Here is a 21,516-nt window from a genome sequence, read left to right as displayed (position 1 = left end):
GTCAGTCAGTGTCAGTCAGTATCAGTCAGTCAGTCAGTGTCAGTCAGTCAGTCAATGTCAGTGCCAGCCAGTCAGCGTCAGTCAGCCAATGTCAGTCAGAGTCAGTCAGTGTCTGTAAGTTTCAGTCAGTGTCAGTCAGTCAGTGTCAGTCAGAGTCAGTCAGTGTCAGTCAGTCTGTCAGTCAGACAGTCAGTGTCAGTGTCAGTCAGTCAGTGTTAGTCAGTCTGTCAGTCAGTCAGTGTCAGTCAGTCAGTGTCAGTCAGTCAGTCAGTCAGTCAGTATCAGTCAGTCAGTCAGTGTCAGTCAGTCAGTCAATGTCAGTGTCAGTCGGTCAGCATCAGTCAGTCAGTCAATGTCAGTGTCAGTCAGTCAGTGTCAGTCAGTTAGTGTTAGTCAGTCAGTCAGTGTCAGTCAGTCAGTATCAATCAGTGTCAGACAGTCAGAGTCAGTCAGTCAATGTCAGTTAATGTCAGTGTCAGTCAGTCAGTGTCAGTCAGTGCCAGTCAGTCAGTCAGTCAGTCAGTGTCAGTCAGTCAGTCTCAGTCAGTCAGTCAGTGTCAGTCAGTCAGTGTCAGTCAGTCTCAGTCAGTTAGTGTCAGTCAGTCAGTGTCAGTAAGTGTCAGTCAGTGTCAGCCAGTGTCAGTCAGTGTCAGCCAGTGGCAGTCAGTCAGTCAGTGTCAGTCAGTGTCAGTCAGTCAGTATCAGTCAGTCAGTGTCAATCAGTGTCAGTCAGTCACTGTCAGTCAGTTTCAGTCAGTGTCAGTCAGAGTCCGTCAGTGTCAGTCAGTCAGTGTCAGTCAGTGTCAGTCAGTCAGTCAGTGTCAGCCAGTCAGTGTCAGCCAGTCAGTGTCAGTCAGTCAGTGTCAGTCTGTCAGTCAATGTTAGGCAGTGTCAGTCAATGTTAGTCAGTGTCAGTCAGTGTCAGTCAATCTGTTTCAGTTAGTCAGTGTAAGTCAGTCAGTGTCAGTCAGTCTCAGTCAGTGTGAGTCAGTCAGTCAGTGTCAGTCAGTGTCAGTCAGTCAGTCAGTCAGTGTCAGTCAGTCAGTGTCAATCAGTGTCGGTCAGTGTCAGTCAGTGTCAGTCAGTCAGTCAGTGTCAGTCAGTGTCAGTCAGTGTCAGTTAGTCAGTGTCAGTAAGTCAGTGTCAGTCAGCCAGTGTCAGTCAGCCAGTGTCAGTCAGAGTCAGTCAGTCAATGTCAGTCAGAGTCAGTCAGTGTCTGTAAGTTTCAGTCAGTGTCAGTCAGTCAGTGTCAGTCAGTGTCCGTCAGTGTCAGTCAGTCTGTCAGTCAGACAGTCAGTGTCAGTGTCAGTCAGTCAGTCAGTGTTAGTCAGTCTGTCAGTCAGTCAGTGTCAGTCAGTCAGTGTCAGTCAGTCAGTCAGTATCAGTCAGTCAGTCAGTCAGTCAGTGTCAGTCAGTCAGTCAATGTCAGTGTCAGTCAGTTAGTGTCAGTCAGTGTCAGTCAGTCAGTGTCAGTCAGTGTCAGTCAGTCAGTGTCAGTCAGTCTGTTTCAGTCAGTGTCAGTCAGTCAGTGTCAGTCAGTGTCAGTCAGTCAGTCAGTGTCAGTCAGTCAGTCAGTGTCAGTCAGTCACTGTCAATCAGTGTCAGTCAGTCAGTGTCAGTCAGTCAGAGTCAGTCAGTGCCAGTCAGTCAGTGTCAGTCAGTGTCAGTTAGTCAGTGTCAGTTAGTCAGAGTCAGTAAGTCAGTGTCAGTCAGTGTCAGTCAGTCAGTGTCAGTCAGTGTCAGTCAGTGTCAGTCAGTGTCAGCCAGTCAGTGTCAGTCAGTGTCAGTCAGTCAGTGTCAGTCAGTCAGTGTCAGTCAGTCAGTCAGTATCAGTGTCAGTCAGTGTCAGTCAGTGTCAGTCAATGTCAGTCAGTCAGTGTCAGTCAGTGTCAGTCAGTGTCAGTCTGTGTCAGCCAGTCAGTGTCAGTCAGTGTCGGTCAGTCAGTGTCAGTCAGTGTCAGTCAGTGTCAGTCAGTGTCAGCCAGTCAGCGTCAGTCAGCCAATGTCAGTCAGCGTCAGTCAGCCAATGTCAGTCAGTGTCAGTCAGTCAGTCAGTATCAGTCAGTCAGTCAGTGTCAGTCAGTGAGTCAATGTCAGTGTCAGTCAGTCAGTGTCAGTCAGTGTCAGTCAGTCAGTATCAGTCAGTGTCAGTCAGTCAGAGTCAGTCAGTCAGTGTCAGTCAATGTCAGTGTCAGTCAGTCAGTCAGTCAGTCATTCAGTGTCAGTCAGTCAGTCAGTCAGTGTCAGTCAGTCAGTCAATGTCAGTGTCAGTCAGTCAGTGTCAGTCAGTGTCAGTCAGTCAGTATCAGTCAGTGTAAGTCAGTCAGAGTCAGTCAGTCAGTGTCAGTCAGTGTCAGTCAGTCAGTGTCAGTCAGTGCGAGTCAGTGTCAGTAAGTCAGTGTCAGTCAGTCAGTGTCAGTCAGTGTCAGTCAGTGTCAGTCAGTGTCAGCCAGTGTCAGCCAGTGTCAGCCAGTCAGTGTCAGCCAGTCAGTGTCAGTCAGTCAGTGTCAGTCAGTCAGTCAGTATCAGTGTCAGTCAGTGTCAGTCAGTGTCAGTCAGTGTCAGTCAGTGTCAGTGAATGTCAGTCAGTCAGTGTCAGTCAGTGTCAGTCATTCAATGTCAGTCAGTGTCAGTCAGTCAGTGTCAGTCAGTCAGTGCCAGTCAGTCAGTCAGTCAGTGTCAGTCAGTCAGTGTCAGTCAGTATCAGTCAGTCAGTCAGTGTCAGTCAGTCAGTCAATGTCAGTGCCAGCCAGTCAGCGTCAGTCAGCCAATGTCAGTCAGAGTCAGTCAGTGTCTGTAAGTTTCAGTCAATGTCAGTCAGTCAGTGTCAGTCAGAGTCAGTCAGTGTCAGTCAGTCTGTCAGTCAGACAGTCAGTGTCAGTGTCAGTCAGTCAGTGTTAGTCAGTCTGTCAGTCAGTCAGTGTCAGTCAGTCAGTGTCAGTCAGTCAGTCAGTCAGTCAGTATCAGTCAGTCAGTCAGTGTCAGTCAGTCAGTCAATGTCAGTGTCAGTCGGTCAGCGTCAGTCAGTCAGTCAATGTCAGTGTCAGTCAGTCAGTGTCAGTCAGTTAGTGTTAGTCAGTCAGTCAGTGTCAGTCAGTCAGTATCAGTCAGTGTCAGACAGTCAGAGTCAGTCAGTCAATGTCAGTTAATGTCAGTGTCAGTCAGTCAGTGTCAGTCAGTGCCAGTCAGTCAGTCAGTCAGTCAGTGTCAGTCAGTCAGTCTCAGTCAGTCAGTCAGTGTCAGTCAGTCAGTGTCAGTCAGTCTCAGTCAGTTAGTGTCAGTCAGTCAGTGTCAGTAAGTGTCAGTCAGTGTCAGCCAGTGGCAGTCAGTGTCAGCCAGTGGCAGTCAGTCAGTCAGTGTCAGTCAGTGTCAGTCAGTCAGTATCAGTCAGTCAGTGTCAATCAGTGTCAGTCAGTCACTGTCAGTCAGTTTCAGTCAGTGTCAGTCAGAGTCCGTCAGTGTCAGTCAGTCAGTGTCAGTCAGTGTCAGTCAGTCAGTCAGTGTCAGCCAGTCAGTGTCAGCCAGTCAGTGTCAGTCAGTCAGTGTCAGTCTGTCAGTCAATGTTAGGCAGTGTCAGTCAATGTTAGTCAGTTTCAGTCGGTCAGTGTCAGTCAGTGTCAGTCAATCTGTTTCAGTTAGTCAGTGTAAGTCAGTCAGTGTCAGTCAGTCTCAGTCAGTGTGAGTCAGTCAGTCAGTGTCAGTCAGTGTCAGTCAGTCAGTCAGTCAGTGTCAGTCAGTCAGTGTCAATCAGTGTCGGTCAGTGTCAGTCAGTGTCAGTCAGTCAGTCAGTGTCAGTCAGTGTCAGTCAGTGTCAGTTAGTCAGTGTCAGTAAGTCAGTGTCAGTCAGCCAGTGTCAGTCAGCCAGTGTCAGTCAGAGTCAGTCAGTCAATGTCAGTCAGAGTCAGTCAGTGTCTGTAAGTTTCAGTCAGTGTCAGTCAGTCAGTGTCAGTCAGTGTCCGTCAGTGTCAGTCAGTCTGTCAGTCAGACAGTCAGTGTCAGTGTCAGTCAGTCAGTCAGTGTCAGTCAGTCAGTGTCAGTCAGTCAGTCAGTATCAGTCAGTCAGTCAGTCAGTCAGTGTCAGTCAGTCAGTCAATGTCAGTGTCAGTCAGTTAGTGTCAGTCAGTGTCAGTCAGTCAGTGTCAGTCAGTGTCAGTCAGTCAGTGTCAGTCAGTCTGTTTCAGTCAGTGTCAGTCAGTCAGTGTCAGTCAGTGTCAGTCAGTCAGTCAGTGTCAGTCAGTCAGTCAGTGTCAGTCAGTCACTGTCAATCAGTGTCAGTCAGTCAGTGTCAGTCAGTCAGAGTCAGTCAGTGCCAGTCAGTCAGTGTCAGTCAGTGTCAGTTAGTCAGTGTCAGTTAGTCAGTGTCAGTAAGTCAGTGTCAGTCAGTGTCAGTCAGTCAGTGTCAGTCAGTGTCAGTCAGTGTCAGTCAGTGTCAGCCAGTCAGTGTCAGTCAGTGTCAGTCAGTCAGTGTCAGTCAGTCAGTGTCAGTCAGTCAGTCAGTATCAGTGTCAGTCAGTGTCAGTCAGTGTCAGTCAATGTCAGTCAGTCAGTGTCAGTCAGTGTCAGTCAGTGTCAGTCTGTGTCAGCCAGTCAGTGTCAGTCAGTGTCGGTCAGTCAGTGTCAGTCAGTGTCAGTCAGTGTCAGTCAGTGTCAGCCAGTCAGCGTCAGTCAGCCAATGTCAGTCAGCGTCAGTCAGCCAATGTCAGTCAGTGTCAGTCAGTCAGTCAGTATCAGTCAGTCAGTCAGTGTCAGTCAGTGAGTCAATGTCAGTGTCAGTCAGTCAGTGTCAGTCAGTGTCAGTCAGTCAGTATCAGTCAGTGTCAGTCAGTCAGAGTCAGTCAGTCAGTGTCAGTCAATGTCAGTGTCAGTCAGTCAGTCAGTCAGTCATTCAGTGTCAGTCAGTCAGTCAGTCAGTGTCAGTCAGTCAGTCAATGTCAGTGTCAGTCAGTCAGTGTCAGTCAGTGTCAGTCAGTCAGTATCAGTCAGTGTAAGTCAGTCAGAGTCAGTCAGTCAGTGTCAGTCAGTGTCAGTCAGTCAGTGTCAGTCAGTGCGAGTCAGTGTCAGTAAGTCAGTGTCAGTCAGTCAGTGTCAGTCAGTGTCAGTCAGTGTCAGTCAGTGTCAGCCAGTGTCAGCCAGTGTCAGCCAGTCAGTGTCAGCCAGTCAGTGTCAGTCAGTCAGTGTCAGTCAGTCAGTCAGTATCAGTGTCAGTCAGTGTCAGTCAGTGTCAGTCAGTGTCAGTCAGTGTCAGTGAATGTCAGTCAGTCAGTGTCAGTCAGTGTCAGTCATTCAATGTCAGTCAGTGTCAGTCAGTCAGTGTCAGTCAGTCAGTCAGTGCCAGTCAGTCAGTCAGTCAGTGTCAGTCAGTCAGTGTCAGTCAGTATCAGTCAGTCAGTCAGTGTCAGTCAGTCAGTCAATGTCAGTGCCAGCCAGTCAGCGTCAGTCAGCCAATGTCAGTCAGAGTCAGTCAGTGTCTGTAAGTTTCAGTCAATGTCAGTCAGTCAGTGTCAGTCAGAGTCAGTCAGTGTCAGTCAGTCTGTCAGTCAGACAGTCAGTGTCAGTGTCAGTCAGTCAGTGTTAGTCAGTCTGTCAGTCAGTCAGTGTCAGTCAGTCAGTGTCAGTCAGTCAGTCAGTCAGTCAGTATCAGTCAGTCAGTCAGTGTCAGTCAGTCAGTCAATGTCAGTGTCAGTCGGTCAGCGTCAGTCAGTCAGTCAATGTCAGTGTCAGTCAGTCAGTGTCAGTCAGTTAGTGTTAGTCAGTCAGTCAGTGTCAGTCAGTCAGTATCAGTCAGTGTCAGACAGTCAGAGTCAGTCAGTCAATGTCAGTTAATGTCAGTGTCAGTCAGTCAGTGTCAGTCAGTGCCAGTCAGTCAGTCAGTCAGTCAGTGTCAGTCAGTCAGTCTCAGTCAGTCAGTCAGTGTCAGTCAGTCAGTGTCAGTCAGTCTCAGTCAGTTAGTGTCAGTCAGTCAGTGTCAGTAAGTGTCAGTCAGTGTCAGCCAGTGTCAGTCAGTGTCAGCCAGTGGCAGTCAGTCAGTCAGTGTCAGTCAGTGTCAGTCAGTCAGTATCAGTCAGTCAGTGTCAATCAGTGTCAGTCAGTCACTGTCAGTCAGTTTCAGTCAGTGTCAGTCAGAGTCCGTCAGTGTCAGTCAGTCAGTGTCAGTCAGTGTCAGTCAGTCAGTCAGTGTCAGCCAGTCAGTGTCAGCCAGTCAGTGTCAGTCAGTCAGTGTCAGTCTGTCAGTCAATGTTAGGCAGTGTCAGTCAATGTTAGTCAGTTTCAGTCGGTCAGTGTCAGTCAGTGTCAGTCAATCTGTTTCAGTTAGTCAGTGTAAGTCAGTCAGTGTCAGTCAGTCTCAGTCAGTGTGAGTCAGTCAGTCAGTGTCAGTCAGTGTCAGTCAGTCAGTCAGTGTCAGTCAGTCAGTGTCAATCAGTGTCGGTCAGTGTCAGTCAGTGTCAGTCAGTCAGTCAGTGTCAGTCAGTGTCAGTCAGTGTCAGTTAGTCAGTGTCAGTAAGTCAGTGTCAGTCAGCCAGTGTCAGTCAGCCAGTGTCAGTCAGAGTCAGTCAGTCAATGTCAGTCAGAGTCAGTCAGTGTCTGTAAGTTTCAGTCAGTGTCAGTCAGTCAGTGTCAGTCAGTGTCCGTCAGTGTCAGTCAGTCTGTAAGTCAGACAGTCAGTGTCAGTGTCAGTCAGTCAGTCAGTGTTAGTCAGTCTGTCAGTCAGTCAGTGTCAGTCAGTCAGTGTCAGTCAGTCAGTCAGTATCAGTCAGTCAGTCAGTGTCAGTCAGTCAGTCAATGTCAGTGTCAGTCAGTTAGTGTCAGTCAGTGTCAGTCAGTCAGTGTCAGTCAGTGTCAGTCAGTCAGTGTCAGTCAGTCTGTTTCAGTCAGTGTCAGTCAGTCAGTGTCAGTCAGTGTCAGTCAGTCAGTCAGTGTCAGTCAGTCAGTCAGTGTCAGTCAGTCAGTGTTAGTCAGTCTGTCAGTCAGTCAGTGTCAGTCAGTCAGTGTCAGTCAGTCTATCAGTCAGACAGTCAGTGTCAGTCAGTCAGTGTTAGTCAGTCTGTCAGTCAGTCAGTGTCAGTCAGTCAGTGTCAGTCAGTCAGTCAGTATCAGTCAGTCAGTCAGTGTCAGTCAGTGAGTCAATGTCAGTGTCAGTCAGTGTAGGAGAGTAGGGTCTGCTATCCTATGGTGACCCCAAATTTTTGCTTTTTGCTTCACTGGTTTTGGACATATTGAGGCTGTGGGCCTGCCAATCAGACCCTCAGCCTGCTGTTCTCTCTACTAAATTAAAGCTATGCACCCTAGGTGCATAACCAATTGGAAGTGGATCACCCTGTCAGCCCCTGTACCAGTGTACACTAGGTACCCAGGGCATTGGTGTATCTAAGGCTTGCCAGGGGCTGAAGCATGTATTATGCCACCCCAGGCTTGGCCTAACAATTTGACACAACTGGCTGATCACTCAGCTGGGGTAAGTTGGTGTAATTACCTCTTACTTAGGTGTAGTATACCTATACCTAACCTTAAATGGGACACCTGGTAACCTATAAGTCACTCCTATGGCAGGCCTTAACAATCCTGAAGGCAGAGTGCTTGGTTCCATGTGAGATGGTGCTCTGGCATGAGCTGAGCCTGTCTGCAGTGGTCGGAACAACTTCCTTCTACTGTTTCCAGGTATCGTCATACCATATACTCTTAAGTGCATTATGAACCTCGCGGTTAAATGCTATCTTTGGTTTGGCTTTATCAAAACATGTCGAGTAAGGTGTCATACGAATTGGAATACTAACCCCTCGCCAATTCTGGCGACGGGGTTAGCATTCCACCCTTCTAGAGGGACACGACATGTACAGTACCTGAAACCCGGGTAAAATCAGACATAGCCTCAGCTCCACAAAATGGATGCTGCCACCACAGACACAAGTCTGCCCTCCGGCTGCTGGGAGTCCTTCCAGCTTGGGAGGTGTGGACAAATGGTTTCCTGCCAGGGGAGGTGCGTGCACCACCCCAGACAGGATTTTGTGTATTGGTCAGGTAGGGCTTGAAAGAAACCAGACATGCCTGTGGCTCACAAGGAGCCTCGGTGCATATGCCAGTTCAAACCGGTCCTGGGGCACACCAGTCCCGGGCCTGGGGCGAGCTGGACAAAAGATTGGGGGTGTAACCACCACCCCTTCCTGGTCTCACCCATAGGGAGGGACCTAGCAGGTAGTCCGGCCCCTAGAATCCGCTTAAAGGTAGGAGCTGTGTCCTAAGACTTCAGACATCCTGAAATCAACTTAACACTAAGAAGAAGACGGGAACTTCGACGCTCTGCTGCACAGAGGACTGAAGCCAATCTCCCCTGTGGTCAGGGAGTGACCACCTTGCTAACGCAAGCACCATCCAGCGAATCAACGTCTGCTTTGCCGCCGCCTCCCGCCGGAGCCCGAGCCCAGAGACTGACAAGACCTGGACCTCCAGACCTCTCACCGCCCGATCCACAGTCCCTGAAAAGAGGAGACCCGTGGAGGCACCGAGACACGTGGAGCCAGCCATCTTGGGTCGACTACGACAAGCTGACAAGTGCAACAACCGAGGCTCCCTCCAAGTTGTGCTTTGGGATCTGAGAAGCCCAACTCTCGAGCAGCATTTGCACCAAAGGTGAGCCCTCCAGCATCTCCACGATCTGCGTGGGGCCCTTCTGCATTTTGCCACTCGACGCGCCTAACCGGTTGCTGGCCCGCTGGCTAGTGGCCATCTTGGCGACAAACTCTACAAAAAACACCACTGGTCTGGTTGCTCCAGACTGGCCCTTGCTCCTCTCCAAAGGAGCAATCCCTCTGACTTTGCTGGTCAGAACCAACAGCTGATTTCCGAATCCTCCTACAATTGCTTTTGCCAAGGCTTGTTTGCTTTGACCAAGTCGCCGACACCGCCGACAGCGAGAGCCTGCGTGGGACAGCTCGTGAGCTGACTCCTGGACGTCGTCGACCTTCAGGGACCACGTGGCTGCGGAGACAAGCTACCCCTCATCACCTGTTTGCACCCGACATCGCCTGGTACCCACCTGGTGCCACGCCGGTCACTGGCTAGTGACTGTGAACACTGTCCCCTCTGCTTTCAGGTCTTCTGCAACTCCGATCCACTCTTGGATCCGCTGCATCTCTCCCGGACCGACCGCCTGCAGCATCTTTGTCTTCAGGCTCCACGGAACAGATAGAAGAAACCCGACGCACTTCGAGGCCTATGCACCCGCTTCCTGTGGGTGAGGTAAAGCTGGCACACCTGTGTCCAAGTGTAGTATTACATCTCTAGTGCCTGTGTTCCAAATCTTAAGTTCCTAGTCAACCCGGAAGATCTCCTTTGCAGTAACTTTGTACTTTTTACGCACCCATTGAAACCTATGGGAGCACGCGTGTGACTATTTGCTCTGCACACGCCACCCGTGGACCTCCTGGTCACTAACTGACGTTAGCTCCTTGTAGGCCCAGCGATTCTAGAGGCCCTAGGCCTTTTCCCTTTTCTGTTCGTGGTACTTATACCACTATTTTAGTATATGGTTCGAGTGGCCACCAGGGCCTATCCATATAAAGTGCAACTTCTGTGTATTCTGTGATAATCTTGTTTGACGATTTGTGCTCCTGTGCTCATAAAGAGACTAGGGGTTACTTTGAGAAATAAATACATATATATTTTGAATATATATCTGTGTGGTGTCCTTTCATTGGTATAAAAGGGGGTTGCATTTGGTAAAACAGCTGGCTTAACACGTTTCACGAGTTTAGCATCAAAGACTGCTTAGCCTACGCTACCACTAGGGCAGCTAGTCCGAAAAGGTTGACTTACAACCACACCATAAGGGTTGCTTGGCATGGTACAAGGTGATCACTTTAACTAGTGAGCATCATATACCAGGCCAACTTCTCACATTGGTGAGCAGCGGTTGGATTTGAGCTTGCTGTGTTTTACCATTGTAATCTCTTGGTTACCAATTGAAAGATCACATAGGTACCTGTAGGTACATATAAAACAAGATTAGATATACATAAGTTCTACTGAACTTAGTTGTTGTAGAGCAAAGGGAGTAGCACACCCTGACTACAACTTCTAGATAGGTTTAGTAGGTAAACCCAAGTGTAGGTAGATTGCAACACATCCACCCACACTTAAGAGCAATGGCCGGGGCAGAGGGGTCCACTGTACCCATCTCTGTTGAGAGTGACCCCCAGAGGGCACCATCCAGCTTTGCTACCCTTAACCAGAATGAGCTCAGGCATTTGGCAACTCTTAGAGGCCTTAAACAGCCCAAGAACCCTACCTCTGCTGAGCTCAGAGAACTCTTACAGAATGATGAGAATCAGAGAGAACTCAGGAAAGCTTCCCAGTTAGCCCCCTTAGGGTCAGGAACAGGAGGCCCTCCTTCTGAAGATGCTACAGAGGTACCCAGTTCCAATGGTCACCCCTTAGATGGCAATAATACCACAGAGGATGAGAGTGATAAAGGGGCTGAGACAGAAAGTAGTGATGATGAAGGGAGAACTAGCCCAGTGCCAAGTGTTATACTTGGCCCAGCTAAACTAAGGCTATTGGGGACTGACAATGGGTTTACACCATTGGATCTCCCCAGTGGACTTAACACAGGGCTTGGGAGGCAAAGGAATCGCTCAGGTGACTCCAATGCTTCTCATGGCTCTAGAGGCTCTCAAGGTCACTCCAGGAAAAGGATGACCACCCCTCAGAGGAGGGAACATGAGGCCAGAATGCAGGAAGCCCAGCTGAGGATCAGGAAGCAGGAGCTAGAAGTAGCCCTGATGGAAGAAAAACTGAACAAGGCTAGGCAACCTAGAGAGAGTGGGTCTATACCCACTGGTGGCAGCATTGTCCCTAAGGACAAAGATAGGGTCTTTGATAATAGGAACCTGTCTAAGGTTGTGCCCCCCTACAAAAGTGGGGATGACATCCACAAATGGATAACTGCTCTTGAGAGAGCCTGCAAAGTACAGCAGGTTCCTGAAGACCAGTGGGCAGCAATCCTCTGGCTCTCCTTTGAAGGAAGAGGCAGAGACAGACTCCTCACTGTTAGAGAAGAGGATGTCAGAAACTACAGAGTCCTGAAGAGTGTTCTGGTAGATGGGTTAGGCTTAACCACTGAACAGTACAGGTTAATGTTCAGAGACACCCAAAAGACACAGACTCAGGACTGGTCTGAATATGTTGAATGTGCCACTAAGGCTTTGGAGGGTTGGTTGCTGGGAAGTAAGGTATCTGATTTTACAGGATTGTATAATTTGATGATGAGAGAACAGATTTTAAATAACTGTCAAAACCAGCAACTGCATCAACACTTGGTTGACTCTGATCTGACCTCTCCCCAAGAATTGGGAAAGAAGGCAGACAAATGGGTCAGAACCAGGGTTAAGCAAAAGAACCAGAACCAGGGCCAAGGGGGTGATCAGAAGAAAACAGACCAAAAGGGTGGAGATCAGAAACCTAAAGACCAGAAGTCTTCAACAGGGCCCCAAACTACTGCTAAGGAGGGTGGGTCCCAACAACAGTCCAAAAAGAAGAAAGAAGGTCAAAAGAAACCCTGGTGCAATCATTGCAAGAATACAACTCACTGGACTAGTGATTGCAAAAAGGGTGGAGCCCCCAACACTGTTGCCCCTAAGGCACCTGCTCCCAGTACTACTGTTAGCAGTGTTGGTCCCCAGACAAAGGGTGTAGTGGGAATCACTATGGGAACTGAAGGAGATTCTGACTTAGACAGAACCCTGACACAGGCAGTCTTGATCTGTGATGGGGACATTGATTTGTCCCTGACTGTGAGCCCCAGTAACCTGGGCAAGTACAGACAGACTCCTTTAATTAATGACAAAGGGGCTCAAGCCTACAGGGACACTTGTGCCAGTGTCACTATGGTGACACCAGGCTTTGTGGACCCTGGACAGTACATACCAGGTGAGAACTACCTGGTGACCAATGCCAGCAATGCCACTACTTCACATAGTGTGGCAGTTGTTAACTTCTCATGGGGAGGGGTAACTGGCCTCAAAAGGGTTGTGGTTAATGCAGACCTCCCAGTAGAATGTTTGTTGGGCAATGACCTAGAGAGTTCGCTATGGTCAGAAGTGGAGTACAGGACTCATGCAGAGATGTTAGGTATATCATCACATGTCCTTGCTGTGACCAGGTCACAGGCCAAAAAGTGCCTCACTGAACCTCAGGTCTTGGATCCTGGAACAATGGACCAAGCACCTACCAAGAAGAAGAACAGGAGGGTCAAGGCTGTGCCTTCCCCCCTGCCTCAGAGTGATGATCAGCCTTCCCAGGAAACTGATCTAGAGGACCCTGAAGGAACTGTCCCTGAAGAGCTTGAACCTGATCAGGTTGAGTTTCTGGGGACAGGGGGACCTTCAAGGGCTGACTTGAGGCAGGCTCAGTTATCCTGTCCCTCTCTTGAACCCCTCAGACAGCTGGCTGCTGCTGAGGCTGCTGGGAATGCTCAAGGTACCCATAAAGTGTATTGGGATGAAGGGCTCCTTTATTCAGAGGCTAGAGACCCCAAGCCTGGTGCTACCAGGAGGTTGGTTATACCTCTGCAATTTAGGGGCTTCCTTCTTACCTTGGCCCATGACATTCCTTTAGCAGGACACTTAGGCCAGAACAAGACTTGGGACAGACTTGTCCCTCACTTTCACTGGCCTCACATGAATGAAGATACAAAGGAGTTTTGTCGCTCCTGTGTTACCTGCCAAGCCAGTGGCAAATCAGGTGGCACAACAAAGGCCCCCCTAATACCACTACCTGTGGTGGGGGTCCCCTTTGAAAGAGTGGGAATAGACATAGTGGGTCCCATGGATCCTCCCACTGCATCTGGGCACAGATTTATACTGGTGGTAGTGGATCATGCCACCAGGTATCCAGAGGCAATTCCCCTTAGGACCACTACAGCACCTGTTGTGGCCAGGGCCCTGCTGGGAGTATTCTCCAGAGTGGGGTTTCCTAAGGAGGTAGTATCTGACAGAGGTACCAACTTTATGTCAGGATACTTGACAGCTATGTGGAAGGAATGTGGTGTCAACTACAAGTTCACCACCCCCTATCACCCACAATGCAATGGGCTTGTTGAGAGATTCAATAAGACCCTAAAGGGTATGATCAAAGGATTACCTGAAAAGCTCAGGCGAAGATGGGACATCCTTCTACCCTGCCTTCTGTTTGCTTACAGAGAGGTCCCACAAAAAGGAGTTGGCTACAGCCCCTTTGAATTGTTGTTTGGGCACCCTGTGAGAGGCCCACTGTGTTTGGTGAAGGAAGGATGGGAGTTACCTCTCAAAAAGCCTAAGCTAGACTGTAGGAGAGTAGGGTCTGCTATCCTATGGTCACCCCAAATTTTTGCTTTTTGCTTCACTGGTTTTTGACATATTGAGGCTGTGGGCCTGCCAATCAGACCCCCAGCCTGCTGTTCTCTCTACTAAATTAAAACTATGCACCCTAGGTGCATAACCAATTGGAAGTGGATCACCCTGTCAGCCCCTGTACCAGTGTACACTAGGTACCCAGGGCATTGGTGTACCCAAGGCCTGCCAAGGGCTGAAGCATGTATTATGCCACCCCAGGCTTGGCCTAACAATTTGACACAACTGGCTGATCACTCAGCTGGGGTAAGTTGGTGTAATCACCTCTTACTTAGGTGTAGTATACCTATACCTAACCTTAAATGGGACACCTGGTAACCTATAAGTCACTCCTATGGCAGGCCTTAACAATCCTGAAGGCAGAGTGCTTGGTTCCATGTGAGATGGTGCTCTGGCATGAGCTGAGCCTGTCTGCAGTGGTCGGAACAACTTCCTTCTACTGTTTCCAGATATCGTCATACCATATACTCTTAAGTGCATTATGAACCTCGCGGTTAAATGCTATCTTTGGTTTGGCTTTATCAAAACATGTCGAGTAAGGTGTCATACGAATTGGAATACTAACCCCTCGCCAATTCTGGCGACGGGGTTAGCATTCCACCCTTCTAGAGGGACACGACATGTACAGTACCTGAAACCCGGGTAAAATCCGACATAGCCTCAGCTCCACAAAATGGATGCTGCCACCACAGACACAAGTCTGCCCTCCTGCTGCTGGGAGTCCTTCCAGCTTGGGAGGTGTGGACAAAGGGTTTCCTGCCAGGGGAGGTGCGTGCACCACCCCAGACAGGATTTTGTGTATTGGTCAGGTAGGGCTTGAAAGAAACCAGACATGCCTGTGGCTCACAAGGAGCCTCGGTGCATATGCCAGTTCAAACCGGTCCTGGGGCACACCAGTCCCGGGCCTGGGGCGAGCTGGACAAAGGATTGGGGGTGTAACCACCCCCCTTCCTGGTCCCACCCATAGGGAGGGACCTAGCAGGTAGTCCGGCCCCTAGAATCCGCTTAAAGGTAGGAGCTGTGTCCTAAGACTTCAGACATCCTGAAATCAACTTAACACTAAGAAGAAGACGGGAACTTCGACGCTCTGCTGCACAGAGGACTGAAGCCAATCTCCCCTGTGGTCAGGGAGTGACCACCTTGCTAATGCAAGCACCATCCAGCGAACCAACGTCTGCTTTGCCGCCGCCTCCCGCCGGAGCCCGAGCACAGAGACTGACAAGACCTGGACCTCCAGACCTCTCACTGCCCGATCCACAGTCCCTGAAAAGAGGAGACCCGTGGAGGCACCGAGACACGTGGAGCCAGCCATCTTGGATCGACTATGACAAGCTGACAAGTGCAACAACCGAGGCTCCCTCCAAGTTGTGCTTTGGGATCTGAGAAGCCCAACTCTCGAGCAGCATTTGCACCAAAGGTGAGCCCTCCAGCATCTCCACGATCTGCGTGGGGCCCTTCTGCATTTTGCCACTCGACGCGCCTAACCGGTTGCTGGCCCGCTGGCTAGTGGCCATCTTGGCGACGAACTCTACAAAAAACACCGCTGGTCTGGTTGCTCCAGACTGGCCCTTGCTCCTCTCCAAAGGAGCAATTCCTCTGACCTTGCTGGTCAGAACCAACAGCTGATTTCCGAATCCTCCTACAATTGCTTTTGCCAAGGCTTGTTTGCTTCGACCAAGTCGCCGACACCGCCGACAGCGAGAGCCTGCGTGGGACAGCTCGTGAGCCGACTCCTGGACGTCGTCGACCTTCAGGGACCACGTGGCTGCGGAGACAAGCTACCCCTCATCACCTGTTTGCACCCGACATCGCCTGGTACCTACCTGGTGCCACGCCGGTCACTGGCTAGTGACTGTGAACACTGTCCCCTCTGCTTTCAGGTCTTCTGCAACTCCGATCCACCCTTGGATCCACCGCATCTCTCCCGGACCGACCGCCTGCAGCATCTTTGTCCTAGGCTCCACGGAACAGATAGAAGAAACCCGACGCACTTTGAGGCCTATGCACCCGCTTCCTGTGGGTGAGGTAAAGCTGGTACTCCGGTGCCCATGTGTAGTAATACATCTCTAGTGCCTGTGTTCCAAATCTTAAGTTCCTAGTCAACCCGGAAGATCTCCTTTGCAGTAACTTTGTACTTTTTACGCACCCATTGAAACCTATGGGAGCACGCGTGTGACTATTTGCTCTGCACACGCCACCCGTGGACCTCCTGGTCACTAACTAACGTTAGCTCCTTGTAGGCCCAGCGATTCTAGAGGCCCTAGGCCTTTTCCCTTTTCTGTTCGTGGTACTTATACCACTATTTTAGTATATGGTTCGAGTGGCCACCAGGGCCTATCCATATAAAGTGCAACTTCTGTGTATTCTGTGATAATCTTGTTTGACGATTTGTGCTCCTGTGCTCATAAAGAGACTAGGGGTCACTTTGAGAAATAAATACATATATATTTTGAATATATATCTGTGTGGTGTCCTTTCATTGGTATAAAAGGGGGTTGCATTTGGTAAAACAGCTGGCTTAACACGCATCACGAGTTTAGCCTCAAAGACTGCTTAGCCTACGCTACCACTAGGGCAGCTAGTCCCAAAAGGTTGACTTACAACCACACCATAAGGGTTGCTTGGCATGGTACAAGGTGATCACTTTAACTAGTGAGCATCATATACCAGGCCAACTTCTCACATTGGTGAGCAGCGGTTGGATTTGAGCTTGCTGTGTTTTACCATTGTAATCTCTTGGTTACCAATTGAAAGATCACATAGGTACCTGTAGGTACATATAAAACAAGATTAGATATACTTAAGTTCTACTGAACTTAGTTGTTGTAGAGCAAAGGGAGTAGCACACCCTGACTACAACTACTAGATAGGTTTAGTAGGTAAACCCAAGTGTAGGTAGATTGCAACACATCCACCCACACTTAAGAGCAATGGCCGGGGCAGAGGGGTCCACTGTACCCATCTCTGTTGAGAGTGACCCCCAGAGGGCACCATCCAGCTTTGCTACCCTTAACCAGAATGAGCTCAGGCATTTGGCAACTCTTAGAGGCCTTAAACAGCCCAAGAACCCTACCTCTGCTGAGCTCAGAGAACTCTTACAGAATGATGAGAATCAGAGAGAACTCAGGAAAGCTTCCCAGTTAGCCCCCTTAGGGTCAGGAACAGGAGGCCCCTCTTCTGAAGATGCTACAGAGGTACCCAGTTCCAATAGCCATCCCTTAGATGAGAATCATACTACAGGGGAGGAAAGTGGTGAGGATACAGAAAGTAGTGATGATGAAGGGAGAACTAGCCCAGTGCCAAGTATTATACTTGGCCCAGCTAAACTAAGGCTATTGGGGACTGACAATGGGTTTACCCCATTGGATCTCCCCAGTGGACTTAACACAGGGCTTGGGAGGCAAAGGAATCGCTCAGGTGACTCCAATGCTTCTCATGGCTCTAGAGGCTCTCAAGGTCACTCCAGGAAAAGGATGACCACCCCTCAGAGGAGGGAACATGAGGCCAGAATGCAGGAAGCCCAGCTGAGGATCAGGAAGCAGGAGCTAGAAGTAGCCCTGATGGAAGAAAAACTGAACAAGGCTAGGCAACCTAGAGAGAGTGGGTCTATACCCACTGGTGGCAGCATTGTCCCTAAGGACAAAGATAGGGTCTTTGATAATAGGAACCTGTCTAAGGTTGTGCCCCCCTACAAAAGTGGGGATGACATCCACAAATGGATAACTGCTCTTGAGAGAGCCTGCAAAGTACAGCAGGTTCCTGAAGACCAGTGGGCAGCAATCCTCTGGCTCTCCTTTGAAGGAAGAGGCAGAGACAGACTCCTCACTGTTAGAGAAGAGGATTTCAGAAATTACAGAGTCCTGAAGAGTGTTCTGGTAGATGGGTTAGGCTTAACCACTGAACAGTACAGGTTAATGTTCAGAGACACCCAAAAGACACAGACTCAGGACTGGTCTGAATATGTTGAATGTGCCACTAAGGCTTTGGAGGGTTGGTTGCTGGGAAGTAAGGTATCTGATTTTACAGGATTGTATAATTTGATGATGAGAGAACAGATTTTAAATAACTGTCAAAACCAGCAACTGCATCAACACTTGGTTGACTCTGATCTGACCTCTCCCCAAGAATTGGGAAAGAAGGCAGACAAATGGGTCAGAACCAGGGTTAAGCAAAAGAACCAGAACCAGGGCCAAGGGGGTGATCAGAAGAAAACAGACCAAAAGGGTGGAGATCAGAAACCTAAAGACCAGAAGTCTTCAACAGGGCCCCAAACTACTACTAAGGAGGGTGGGTCCCAACAGTCCAAAAAGAAGAAAGAAGGTCAAAAGAAACCCTGGTGCAATCATTGCAAGAATACAACTCACTGGACTAGTGATTGCAAAAAGGGTGGAGCCCCCAACACTGTTGCCCCTAAGGCACCTGCTCCCAGTACTACTGTTAGCAGTGTTGGTCCCCAGACAAAGGGTGTAGTGGGAATCACTATGGGAACTGAAGGAGATTCTGACTTAGACAGAACCCTGACACAGGCAGTCTTGATCTGTGATGGGGACATTGATTTGTCCCTGACTGTGAGCCCCAGTAACCTGGGCAAGTACAGACAGACTCCTTTAATTAATGACAAAGTGGCTCAAGCCTACAGGGACACATGTGCCAGTGTCACTATGGTGACACCAGGCTTTGTGGACCCTGGACAGTACATACCAGGTGAGAACTACCTGGTGACCAATGCCAGCAATGCCACTACTTCACACAGTGTGGCAGTTGTTAACTTCTCATGGGGAGGGGTAACTGGCCTCAAAAGGGTTGTGGTTAGTGCAGACCTCCCAGTAGAATGTTTGTTGGGCAATGACCTAGAGAGTTCTCTATGGTCAGAAGTGGAGTACAGGACTCATGCAGAGATGTTAGGTATATCATCACATGTCCTTGCTGTGACCAGGTCACAGGCCAAAAAGTGCCTCACTGAACCTCAGGTCTTGGATCCTGGAACAATGGACCAAGCACCTACCAAGAAGAAGAACAGGAGGGTCAAGGCTGTGCCTTCCCCCCTGCCTCAGAGTGATGATCAGCCTTCCCAGGAAGCTGATCTAGAGGACCCTGAAGGAACTGTCCCTGAAGAGCTTGAACCTGATCAGGTTGAGTTTCTGGGGACAGGGGGACCTTCAAGGGCTGACTTGAGGCAGGCTCAGTTATCCTGTCCCTCTCTTGAACCCCTCAGACAGCTGGCTGCTGCTGAGGCTGCTGGGAATGCTCAAGGTACCCATAAAGTGTATTGGGATGAAGGGCTCCTTTATTCAGAGGCTAGAGACCCCAAGCCTGGTGCTACCAGGAGGTTGGTTATACCTCTGCAATTTAGGGGCTTCCTTCTTACCTTGGCCCATGACATTCCTTTAGCAGGACACTTAGGCCAGAACAAGACTTGGGACAGACTTGTCCCTCACTTTCACTGGCCTCACATGAATGAAGATACAAAGGAGTTTTGTCGCTCCTGTGTTACCTGCCAAGCCAGTGGCAAATCAGGTGGCACAACAAAGGCCCCCCTAATACCACTACCTGTGGTGGGGGTCCCCTTTGAAAGAGTGGGAATAGACATAGTGGGTCCCATGGATCCTCCCACTGCATCTGGGCACAGATTTATACTGGTGGTAGTGGATCATGCCACCAGGTATCCAGAGGCAATTCCCCTTAGGACCACTACAGCACCTGTTGTGGCCAGGGCCCTGCTGGGAGTATTCTCCAGAGTGGGGTTTCCTAAGGAGGTAGTATCTGACAGGGGTACCAACTTTATGTCAGGATACTTAACAGCTATGTGGAAGGAATGTGGTGTCAACTACAAGTTCACCACCCCTTATCACCCACAATGCAATGGGCTTGTTGAGAGATTCAACAAGACCCTAAAGGGTATGATCAAAGGATTACCTGAAAAGCTCAGGCGAAGATGGGACATCCTTCTACCCTGCCTTCTGTTTGCTTACAGAGAGGTCCCACAAAAAGGAGTTGGCTACAGCCCCTTTGAATTGTTGTTTGGGCACCCTGTGAGAGGCCCACTGTGTTTGGTGAAGGAAGGCTGGGAGTTACCTCTCAAAAAGCCTAAGCTAGACATAGTGGACTATGTACTTGGTCTCCGCTCCAGGATGGCTGAGTATATGGAGAAGGCATCCAAAAACCTTGAGGCAAGCCAGGCCTTACAGAAAGCTTGGCATGACCAAAAGGCTGTCTTGGTTGAGTTTCAGCCAGGGCAGAAGGTATGGGTGTTGGAGCCAGTGCCCCAGCAGCACTCCAAGACAAATGGTCTGGACCCCATACAATCCTGGAAAAGAAGGGAGAGGTCACCTACTTGGTCGACCTAGGAACTCCCAGGAGTCCCCACAGGGTACTCCATGTTAACAGGCTTAAAGCATATGTTGACAGGGCAGACATGGGCTTGCTCATGGCTACAGATGAGGGACAGGAGGAAGAGAGCGACCCTCTCCCAGACCTGTTGTCTCAGAACCCTGAAGATGGCTCAGTTGAAGGAGTGACCCTTGGAGGCAACCTCACTGCCCATCAGCAGACTGAATGTAGACAGGTTCTACAATCATTTTCACATATGTTTTCCTTGATACCTAGTCAAACTGACTGGTGTACCCATGTGGTGGACACTGGTGACAGTCTGCCTGTAAAGAACAAGCTTTACAGACAACCTGACCACGTCAGGGACTGTATAAAGGCTGAGGTACATAAAATGCTGGAATTAGGTGTCATTGAATACTCAGAGAGCCCCTGGGCTAGCCCAGTGGTTCTGGTCCCCAAACCTCACACCAAAGATGGCAAGAGAGAGATGAGGTTCTGTGTGGATTACAGAGGACTCAATGCTGTCACCAGGACAGATGCACACCCTATTCCAAGGGCAGATGAGCTCATAGACAAACTAGCTTCTGCAAAGTTTTTGAGCACATTTGACTTAACAGCTGGCTATTGGCAAATCAGATTAGCTGAGGAGTCTAAGGCCAAAACAGCATTCTCAACCCCAGGTGGGCACTACCAGTTTGTGGTGATGCCCTTTGGTCTGAAGAATGCACCTGCCACCTTCCAAAGGCTGGTGAACCAAGTCCTTACTGGGTTGGATGACTTTTGCGCAGCATATCTTGATGACATTGCTGTCTTTAGCTCCACCTGGGAGGATCACCTGATCCAGCTGAAGAAGGCTCTTGAGGCTCTGCAAAGGGCAGGCCTCACTATCAAGGCTACAAAGTGCCAGATAGGGCAGAGTAAGGTTGTATATTTGGGCCACCTTGTAGGTGGAGGCCAAGTTCAACCACTGGAGAGTAAGATACAATCCATCAAGGACTGGTCCCCTCCAACCACCCAGACTCAAGTTCGAGCTTTCTTGGGCTTGACTGGGTACTACAGGAAGTTTGTTAAGAACTATGGGTCCATTGTGACTCCTCTTAATGATCTGACATCCAAGAAGATGCCCAAAAAGGTTCAGTGGACAGTAAGCTGTCAAAAGGCATTTGATGACCTGAAGGAGGCCATGTGCTCTGCAACTATCCTGAAAAGTCCTGACTACTCCAAAGAGTTTATTGTCCAAACAGATGCTTCTGAGTTGGGTGTGGGAGCTGTGCTGTCACAACTTAATGTAGATGGTCAAGACCAACCCATTGCTTTTATTAGCAGAAGGTTGACCCCCAGAGAGAAGAATTGGTCAGCTATTGAGAGGGAGGCCTTTGCTGTGGTGTGGGCCCTGAAGAAGCTGAGGCCATACTTGTTTGGCACTCACTTCAAGATTTAGACCGACCATAAGCCCCTCTTGTGGCTAAATCAGATGAAGGGTGAAAACCCCAAACTGCTTAGGTGGTCCATTTCCCTACAGGGGATGGACTTTACAGTGGAGCACCGGCCAGGTACTGACCATGGGAATGCAGATGGTCTCTCCAGGTACTTCCACTTAGGACATGAAGACGAGACTGGTCAAGGCTAGTTTAATGTCCCAGCGTTTGGGGGGGGGTTGTGTAGGAGAGTAGGGTCAGCTATCCTATGGTCACCCCAAATTTTTGCTTTTTGCTTCACTGGTTTTTGACATATTGAGGCTGTGGGCCTGCCAATCAGACCCCCAGCCTGCTGTTCTCTCTACTAAATTAAAACTATGCACCCT

The sequence above is a fragment of the Triturus cristatus genome, chromosome 4_1 (assembly GCF_964204655.1).
Source record: "Triturus cristatus chromosome 4_1, aTriCri1.1, whole genome shotgun sequence".
NCBI lineage: Eukaryota > Metazoa > Chordata > Amphibia > Caudata > Salamandridae > Triturus > Triturus cristatus.
Note: the sequence above shows the minus strand (reverse complement) of the source record.